This window comes from Cavia porcellus, unplaced genomic scaffold, assembly GCF_034190915.1.
Source record: "Cavia porcellus strain 051 isolate PalLab524CR breed Dunkin Hartley unplaced genomic scaffold, mCavPor4.1 scaffold_30, whole genome shotgun sequence".
Classification (NCBI taxonomy): Eukaryota; Metazoa; Chordata; class Mammalia; order Rodentia; family Caviidae; genus Cavia; species Cavia porcellus.
In genome coordinates, this window is record NW_026947513.1 from 19846820 (window position 1) to 19857189 (window position 10370).

A 10370-nucleotide genomic window follows, 5' to 3' on the forward strand; every position below is an offset into this window, starting at 1 on the left:
TCCCTTCAACTTCTCTTCTCTCCCTGCTTCAAAGTTTTGTTTCCATTTTATCCTTTAAAAAACTTTTAAAAACCTTGTTGCTTCCTTCCTTTCCTTCTCCCTTCATTCTAGTTCCTCTTTCCTTCTGAACAATTTCTTCCCATTTCACAGCATGTGTTGTACATTTTGGTCCTTATTTGCTCTTTCAATTTCTCACACCAGAGGAAAAATGTGATGTTTACACGTGAGTCCAACTTATTTCACTTTAGTATATGATCTCAAATTACATCCATTTACTTAGAAATATCTCGTCTATCCTTATTTATGGCAGAGTAGCACTCCATTGTATTAAAAAGCCTTACATCATTTTTACTCATTCTTTGTTTGATAGGCATTTGGGTTACGTTTTTTTTTTTTTTTTGGTACTGGGACTTGAACTCAGGACCTTGCACCTGCCAGGCAAGTGCTTGTGCTACTGAGCTATATCCCTAGCTCCCTTGGATTGCTTTTAAGATTTAACTATTACAAATTGCGCTGCTATAAACATGGATGTGCAAGTATCATTGTGGTGTGATTTTTAAAAATTCTTCCAGGAATAGGCCTAGAAGGGCAATCAGTTAGAGAAAACACCTATTTTCTTGTGAAAAACTAAAGCTTTTTCTAAAGCAACATTGTGAATCATGAAGTAGAATCATTAAAATTAAGGCATTATCTCCCTCAACATAAAACAACAGAACAAGATTTTTCTATTCCTCCCTTACAATCTAGCTATATTTATCTTTATTCCTTCTAACAGATGAACAGGCAAACTTCCCAAGCAAATATCTGTTAGTCCAGAAGATACGATTGCTATCAAACAGACTATTGCGAGTTACAGGAACAAAGCTGCTAAAGAAATAGACAAACTTAGAACAAGAAGAAATAAAGATACTGACTTTTGAAAAAGCTAAATTAAAAAGAGAAAAAGCAGATACCCTAGAAGCCAAAAAAAAAAAGAAAGAAAGAAAGAAAGAAAGAAAGACAATGAGAAAAAGAAGGAAGAAAGGAAGCAAATTACTGAAGAGAAACTAAAGAAAAAACATTCAAAATAGAGGAAACAAAAGAGAAATTATGTGAAGAACAGTGAAATTATGTGAAGAGCTGAATCCCCATCCCAAAACTCTAACCGCATTTTTTTTTTTTTTTTGTACCAGGGATTAAACTCATGATCTCATGCTTGCCAGGCAGGCATTTATGTCACTGAGCTAAATTCCCAGTCCTATATGAAATTCTTAAAACAGCGGAATAAACTCAGAAGATATCGAATGTGATGATTCCAAGGAATTTCCAGAACCAACTCCAGTTAAAACTAGACCACTTCCTAAAATCTTTGCTGGTGCTCTGTTGGTTTTGTAGTTCCTCAGTGCATCCGGGGAATTTTAATATTTAAGATGAGTTTCCTGAGGGTGTAACCCTAGAATTGCTAGAGGAAGCTCCTGCAGGAAAATGACCACAAAGGCCCACTGCGTGAATTGTGCTTTTTTTTTGTCTTCCTGACTGCAATCTTCCAGGTGACAGCAGAGGGGGGCGGGGGGACACCGGGGGTCTAGCTCAGCAACATACAAACTCGAGGTCATGAGTTCAATCCCTGGTACCAAAAAAAAAAAAATAAAAAGAGGAGAAGGAAGAAGAAGAGGAGGAGGAGGAGAAGAAGAAGGAGAAGGAGAAAGAGAAATACCCAAAGAGCAAATAACTGATGCTGACCCCAAAGAGGCTTTGGATGAAGATGCAGACAGACCCCACAACACCTGCACTGCCGCAGTTGCATCACTGACAGCTGCATGGCCACAGTTGCTCTAGGGCCACAGTTTACAAAGCTTGTAAATTGACAGCTCATTCTTTGTGAATTCTCAGACTGCACATCTCAGTAAAGGCAACATACAGATATCAGAAACAAGGAGGATTTGGTGTTACAGATGATGGCTGAATTGAGCTTCGTTTGAGCATTCCCAGTCTACTGAAGAAACTGTCACGCACTTCAATGTATGACTTGACACCAGGAGGGAAAATAAGACACTTGGTGCTCCCCGCAGGAGGCTACTAACCCGAGTTTCTACCAGGGGTTTCACTGAAGAGTACCCTGATATACTAAGGCAGGCAAAGTGGGAGTTCCAGGGGCTAAAAGCAGAACCCCGAAAAGTGAGAGAAGACCTAGTTCCTAGAATTCATCAAATGAAGGAAGGAAAACTTAAGGAACAAGAATAAAAAATGCAGGAGAAATGAGAAAAACTAAAGAAGAATAAACAAAGAAATTCAGTTGCAGATGTACCTATAGGTAAGGAAGAAAGGGAAGGTTTTGGCACCATCAGTAAGAGCAACGAAACAGAGCAAAAAGAACTTGATCAAGAATTTGCCAGGTGTGGTGGCATAAACCTATAATCCCAGCACTCGGGAGGCTGACGCAGGAGGATCACCATAAGTTCGAGGCCAGCCTGGGCTACATAAGCGAGTGTAAGGCCAGCCTGAACCGCACAGCCAGATCCTGTCTCAGGAAAAAAAAAAAGATGAAGATGATGATCCCTAGGACAAAAAAAATGAATAAATAAATAAAAAAGGATGAAGATGACCTAGAATCACATAAAAGGAGCAAAAGAAGACAAGAAGGGTTTAAAGAACTGACAGGAAGGTGAAGATCAATCATATAATAAAAGAGCCTCTTACTGCTGATGAGGAAGAAGCTTTCAAACAAGAACAGCAGTGAAAAGAGAAAGCACTCTTAGGAAAAAAGATTCAGCCTGCCATAGCACGTGCCAATGTCTTTCTCTTGGTCTGTGACTGAATGTCTAGGCGCTACTGGATTTTCCCTTCTATTCCTGGATTGTTTATTGAAGAGGACTATTCTGGTCTTACTGAAGACCTGCTGTTGCCTAGACATTCATCATTTCAGAATAATAGCCTCAAGATCCTCAGGTATTTCTGAGTATAGTGGCACATGCCTGTAATCCCAGCACTCAGGAAGCTGAGGCAGGAGGATTGCTGCAAGTTTGAGCCTGGGCTACAAAGTGAGTTGAAGACCAGCCTGGACTGCAGAGCAAGACCCTCTCCCAAGAAGACAATGAATAAATAAATAAATATTCTCAGATATCTATTAAAACTGAAGAGTCTTTGATGTCTGAATCTACCTCCAAAGAGGACCAAGGTCTGTGTGACAGCTACATACAGCTGCCAAAAACAGTGCCTAAGCTAAATCAGTAGCGCTTTTACAGATTTTTTTTTTTTTTTGCTTTTACAGCTCTTTTGAACAGCTAGGCCAGGTTGTTGAAGCTCTTAATCCTAGAGGATATAGAGAAAGTGCCTTAAAAAAATCTTAATGCAAGAGAAAAGCAGAATATGTGCAGAGCTAGAAATTTTCCTCAAGAAAAATTTCATTTTTCATATAAACTTCAAACCAATAGCAAACCTGCATGTACTCAGGAAAGAAACTCCAGGGCATATGATCCATTTCAGATGTCAGCAGAAAGGCAGCTTTACCTGAGGCTGAGAGATTTCCTTTTGGATATTGAAGACAGAATCTATTAAGGAACATTGGAAGCACTCAAGGTTACAGGCAGACGTATATGGAAATCAGTCTTAGAAAGTGGGCATTATAGGGCTGGGGATTTAGCTCAGCAGCATAAGCACCTGCCTTACAAGCAGGTGGTCCTGAGTTCGATCCCTGGTACTGGTAAAAAAATTTAAAAACAACAACAAAAAAAACTGTGAATGAGCTGGAGGTGGTGGTGCACACCTGTAATCTCAGGGTTTGGGAATCTAAGGCAAGAGGACTGATGTGAGTTTGAGGCCAGCCTGGACCACATGGTGAGTTCAAGGCCAGTCTGAACTATAAAGCCAGACCATGTCTCAAAAGACCAAATGAACAAAACAAAACAAAAACAATCCCTATCAAAGAAAACACTGTGAAGGGCTGGGGATTTAGCTCAGTGGTGTAAGTGCCTACCTGGCAAGTGTGAGGTTGTGAGTTCAATCCCCGGTATCACAAAAACAAAAAACAAAACAAAACAAAAAAAAACCACTGGGAATGAAAATATAGAAGAGGAAATTGTGAACCAGCAAGGGGGATTGTGAAAGACAAACTTTTGAGGATAAAAACAGAAACTCTAATACTGTCTCAAACAGTGCAAATACTTCACAATCAGTGAGAAATGTGGTTTATTACCTGGCAATGGCAAAGACAGAACAGGGCATTGAGTGGTGTCTTCTCAAAGCTCCACTTTATGCCAGTGACAATGGGCATTCTTATAAACGGTCCTGGATGGAAGGAGAGAGTCACTCCTTTCTTCTGCTAGCCTATGCCAAGTCTTCCTACACTTAGCCATCTTGGAGCAGGGTGTGATTTGGTCTAAGTCTACACTGAATGCTCACTTCAAGATATTCTACAAGAAGGGGCATGCTGAAAATATGGTACTTATGGATGACCGAGATGGGGGTCATCAGGCCTACTGTGTTTGATCAAAACTCAAGACTGTGCCTGAAGGAGATGGGTTTTGTCATGAATGTCACCCAAAGCAAAGTTTTAGAGACCGTCCTTAGAGAGCGATGAAGAAATGGGAGAGAGCCCAAAGGGTGAGGAGGATGAAGTCGATGAAGATGACAAAGAATGTCAAAGTGATGAGGGAATATGTGAGGGAGAGTGAAATGAAGATGACTCTCAACAAGAGGAGGAACTCAGCCACAAAGTGAGCGAGAGCTCAAGTTAGATTGCCGGTTAAGACAGGAGGGAGACTTAGCTTGTCTTTCTCAAGTTGTGGCCAGCACCGAGATCCTAGACGATTCCCTTCAAGGAGTCAGTAGAATACACCCCAAACAATTGTTTCTTCTAGAACTACTGGCCAAAACCCAAGAATGATAATGTCTGCTCTTCTTGTAGAAACTAAATCTTCAGGAATCCTCAGTCATGCTACTCACCACAATCATGGCACAGAGCAAGTGGATGCATTTGTAGAACTTCCTAGTCCTCACAGAAAATGCAGGGGCAAAAGGGCCTACACTACACCAGAAAACAGTCCCAGCTTCCTTTATGTCAGAGTTATCCCCACAAAATGAACTGACGAGTCAAGATCTTTTTTTTTTTACACTTTTTTTTTTTCTTTTTATCGGTACCTGGGATCAAACTCACAACCGCCTGCTTCCAAGGCAGGCACTTATGCCGCTGAGCTAAATCCCCAGCCCTTGAGTGAAGATCTTTAAATGTTGCTTTAATATTTTGTCTCCAGGATAGTGAGTCCAAGACAAGAGGCAGGAAAAGACAAAGCAGGAAGTCATCAGGGGCTAAGGATTTAGCTCAGCGGCATGAGCACCTGCCTGGCAAGTGCAAGGTCATGAGTTTGATCCCCAGTACAAAAAAAAAAAAAAAAAAAAAAAAAAAAATCTAAAACTATGAAGTCATCTCTGATATCTCTGGATTGAAGGGGTGTTAACTGACAGTGAGAAATTCTCAAATTGACTGCTTAGTACAGCATGATCACAGCTGGCCTTTTTGAAACTGGTCTCTAAAATCTAGGTACCAGATTATTATGACTTTTTTTTTTTTTTTTTGTCTTTTTGAGACAGGATCTCACTATGCAGTTAAGGTTGGCCTTGAGCTTATTCTGTAATCCATGTTGTTGGTAAATGATCCTCCTGCCTCAGCCTCCTCAGTGCTATTACAGGTGTGCACCACCATGCCTGGCTTCTACTATAACATCATTAAAAAGCCCATTGCCCTAAATATAATTCATGAAAAAGTGAATAAATGTGAATATAAATTAGCAACTGAGTTTATTGAAGAAATCAAATGAACTGCTTTGAATATAACCCTCATAACACAAGTGAAACAAAAGCTAGATTTAGGCTTCAATCATTTTTTCATATTCAAGCTCAGAAGCTTAGACTCCACATCACACTGAGTAATATGGACCATGTTAGCATACCACTAGCTGCAAAAAAGTCATGAATCTAACTTTTGTTCTTCTAAAGGATATATTTCAGGAAAAAATTGTTCATGAAAATGGAACATTAGGCCAGAGCACCCAGAGCTTCGGCGGGAGAGGATTGCACAGCCTCGGGGAGTCCGGGCCCAGCAACCATGGCGGTGGAAGGAGGAATGAAATGTGTCAAGTTCCTGCTCTACATTCTTTTGCTGGTGTTCTGCGCCTGTGCAGTGGGATTGATTGCTGTGGGGATAGTGGTCAGACCTATCCTGAGTGGAACCATGAGCCAGGGGGCTACTCCTGACAGCCTGTTGCCTGTGATCATCATTGCAGTGGGGGCCTTCCTCTTCCTGGTTGCTTTCATAGGCTGCTGTGGAGCCTGCAAGGACAACTACTGTCTCATGATCACTTTTGCCATTTTTCTGACTCTTATCATGCTAGTGGAGTTGGCCATAGCCATCACGGCTATGTTTTTAGAGACAAGGTGAGAGCAGAGTTTAATAAGGACTTCTGACAGCAGATGCAGAGTTACCCCCAAAACAATGGTACAGCTGCATTTCTAGACAAGTTGCAGACAAAATTTCATTGCTGTGGGGCTGCTAACTACACAGATTGGGAGAACATCTCTGGCAAGGGCCAGGACCAAGTTCCTGACTCCTGCTGTATCAACGTCACCACGGGCTGTGGCACTGACTTCAAGCTTAATTTTATCAATACTGAGGGCTGTGTGGAGAAGATTGGGAACTGGCTGGGAAGAAATGTGTTGTTGGTGGCTGCAGCAGCCCTGGGCATTGCTTTTGTTGAGGTCCTGGGAATCATCTTTGCCTGCTGCCTTGTGAAGAGTATCCGAAGTGGCTATGAAATGATGTAGGGGGTCATCTCCTTAGCCCCCTCATCTAGGGGAGTAGAGTAGTATCCCCAGGTTTTTTCAATTAAATGGATTATTTTTTCAGACCAAAAAAAAAAAAAAAAAAAAAAAGAAAAGAAAAAAGAAAATGGAACATTAAATTATTCTTTAAAGCAAGATGTACGTAGAAAGCAATAGCAACTGACTGACCACTTGAAGTGTGGCCTGTACTAGTCTCAATTTTAATATTAAGCACATTGGAGAATGTAGAAAAGATTTCTTCTGCTCCCATTTTAAGTTTGATGGATGTGTGGATACATCACTGGTTTACAGAAGCTTTTGTACAGTTCAAGATCATTCATGTGAGCACATATCTTGGAAAATACTTTTTAACCTTATTTATTTATCACTGATTTTTTAGAAGTTGTGATATTACAGGAGAAATACCTACCCAGTTGAATCTTCTACTTTTTTGAACCCCTCATTAAATAATTCTTAAGACATGTACACATTTTTCTAAAGTATGCTATAGTAGAAGATTCAACGGGGCTGGGGATTTAGCTCAGCGGCATAAGCGCCTGCCTTGCAAGCAGGCAGTTGTGAGTTCGATCTCCGGTACCGATAAAAAGGAAAAAGACCAAAAAAAAAAAGTAATTTTGAAGTGAACAATTGCTTTTTGTCTTTTGTTTCAGCCTTCTTTTTTTATCTTTTTTTTTTAACCTCTTTTTATCAATAAAACCAATCTCCTCAGCTCAGGTCATTGTAATGCTCATTTTATTTTATGGAAGACATGCTAATCAATTGTAGAACTGATAATAAAGCTAAATAAGAGCATTATACTACATTGTTGTAATTTTATTCTATGGTAGCAGGAAACAGTTAATGAGAAGAGTTTGATAAAGAAAATCCTTACAAAATTAAAGGAAGATGACAAAAGCTATAGCAACAGCAAGAAACCCTCGACAAGGCTTGACAAGGTAAGGGGAGTAAGATAACGGAGTGTAACCCCCGGGGTGCTGGTATGCACCTGTAATCCAGCACTTGGGAGGCTGAGGCAGGAGGATCACTGTGAGTTTGAGGCCAACCTGAACCACATCGAGACTTTTGTAAAAGAGAGAGACAGAGACAGAGACAGAGACAGAGAGAGAGTGAGAGAACAATGGAATGTTAAAAGCACTATAGTTGTGGCAAAATGGAGGAAGTTTGGGGCAGGAATTGTAGCGTTTGTCACATTTGTCACATTATCAGTCTTAGCCTTGTCTCCTGCCAGAGCTCCCATCTGCTACACTCACCTAGCTGTGGAATTTAAGGACAGCGCCCTATGGATGGAGAGACTACAGCATAAAGCGTGCGTCTAGCATCTTAGGCACCGAGCAGAGCGGAAAAGTTGGAGAGTAGATTTGGAAAAGCAAACAATGAGCTCAATTTCATGACACAAATATGATTAAGGAAAAACCTGTGAATGATTGACATAATTGTGGGGCCCAATTGGTGGAAGCAAGTTGTGACCTTTAGTTAACAGGAAAGTCTGCTGCCACTTCATGGCTTTGGAGGTGGCCCTCGGAGGAGAATTTTGAAAAGTGGCTTCCTGGCGCTTCTAGGCTCTGAAGTAAAGGACTTGGTGTTAGAGGAATAAAAGGAATTAACCAGCTCAGCAGTGGCAACTGGGCACGTGGCAGCCTGCTGGAAAGGTAATTTTTTTTTTTTTTTTTTTTTTTTTTTTTTTTTTGAGACAGGATCTCCCTATGTGGCTCAGGCTGGCCTTGGGCTCACTTTGTGGCCCAGGCTGGTCTTGAACTTGCAACCATCCGCCTGCCTCAGCCTCCCAAGTGCTGGGTTTACAGGAGTACGTCAACACACCCAGCTGGTAAAGGTGTTTGAGAGTGCAGTGTAGACCTCCACTTGTTGCTGCTTAGCCCTTGGACAGAGGAATTACGACATTCCTTACTAAAAAGGCTCTGCATAAGGGCAGGGATTTAGCCCAGCGGTATAAGCACCTGCCTAGCAAGTGCAAGGTTGTTTTGAGTTCAATCCCTGGTACCAAATAAATAAATAAATAAATAAAATTTTAAAAGGCTCCACTTAAGAACCCAAGTGTGATAGGTTAACTAATTGTCAACTTGTAACACTCAGCTGAACTGGGTCAGTGTGGTGCTGAGTGTGGAAGGCCCAAAAGAACAGTGTTGTTAACAGCACAAAAAGCAAACTGCTGGGGGACCCGGTGAGCTGTTGATTCTCCTGGAGAAGCTTGTCACACTGGCTTTCCCGATAAGAACTCAGCAGTTCTCATCCTTAGAGGAACACGGGTCTTTACTGTCTGAGGATGGCTGCAGCTCTCTTCAGAGGAGCTCTGGTCCTTCCTTCTTCATGGCTTCCTGGCTCTGGATCCCTCAGCCTGCTGGCACGGACCTTTAATCCCACCAGTTTAGACTTTCTAGCTTCTACTACTGACCTTTGGGCCTCCTCAGTGCAGATCATTGATACAGACTTACAGGGACGTTATCATGGGCCCTCGGCTGTCTGCTGGACCGTGATGCTCTCTGTGTCTTCAGCTGGACTCATTCAGGGCATTGCTGTGGGATCTAGGCCCTCAGCTGGGTTCTTTGGGTCTCCAATGTGTGGACAGATCTCCCGTACTCTTTTGCATTTGATTCTTTGGGTGACTATTATAAAATAATCCTATAAATTAAGTGTCCTGTATTTAAACTTTTCCCTTGTAAACCCTGACCACAATACCCATGACTGGCAGAGACCTCAGTGACTTAAGGAAGGATATTCTATGATATGGAAATTAACTTTCCACTCTATGCTGCAGTTATTTTTGAAAGTCATGGTGGTGTGGTTCTGATCTATTTTCTACATTTGGAAAAATATAGAGTGCATTACAATCAATACTGTGGTGCCCCTGGCCTGGAGCTAAGTGCAGACTTTCAGCTTTCTACCCTTGCTGGTAGAGGTTTTCATTCTGGTTGGGAGGGGCAGGGGAGGGAGAGATGAGAAACAAATGAAGAAGCCAAATGAAGTCAGAGTTGGAAAGTATATTTCAAAAAGAGTTAAATAGAGGTTTGGGTAAAACAGGCAGTGGAGAGAAATCTGAGGTCAGGAAAGGGCTATAAAAAATCCTTTATGTTTAGAAGAAAATCACATTTAAATGTGAACATCAGTAATAGTAACCAGCAGGATCTACAGAAAGGGAGATTCAAGCATTTCACGTTAGATTATTATAATATGGGATAACAAAGCACAAGTGTGCCTCCCCAGCCCTTTTTATTTCTTATTTTGAAACAGGGTCTTGCTCAATTGCCCAAACTGACCTAAAGATTATGATCTGCTTGCCTCATTCTCCTTGAGGTGAGAGATTAGGACTGGGGCAAAACAGTCAAAAGCCTGGCAGGAAGTGTTAAAGTCATGAAGACCTAGGAGACACACAGAACACAGGATTCTGGGTGATTCTGCAGCTCCTGAGCACTGTACACAAAACCAATCAGGGGTCAGGACATAACTGGGTGTGAAAATCAAGGTCCATCCTCGTTACCACAATATACAACTCTTCTCCATTCAATGTAAAAGCAATTTTGCAACATTCATATACTGCT

General features: G+C 41.4%; 2 pseudogenes; both read left to right on the plus strand.

Moving 5' to 3' along the window:
* Positions 1-528: 528 nt before the first annotated feature.
* On the plus strand, positions 529-5061 carry LOC101788656 (bromodomain adjacent to zinc finger domain protein 1A-like; annotated as a pseudogene).
* Positions 5062-5988: 927 nt separating this feature from the next.
* LOC100715804 (CD63 antigen-like) lies at positions 5989-6923 on the plus strand (annotated as a pseudogene).
* The last annotated feature ends 3447 nt before the right edge of the window (positions 6924-10370 follow it).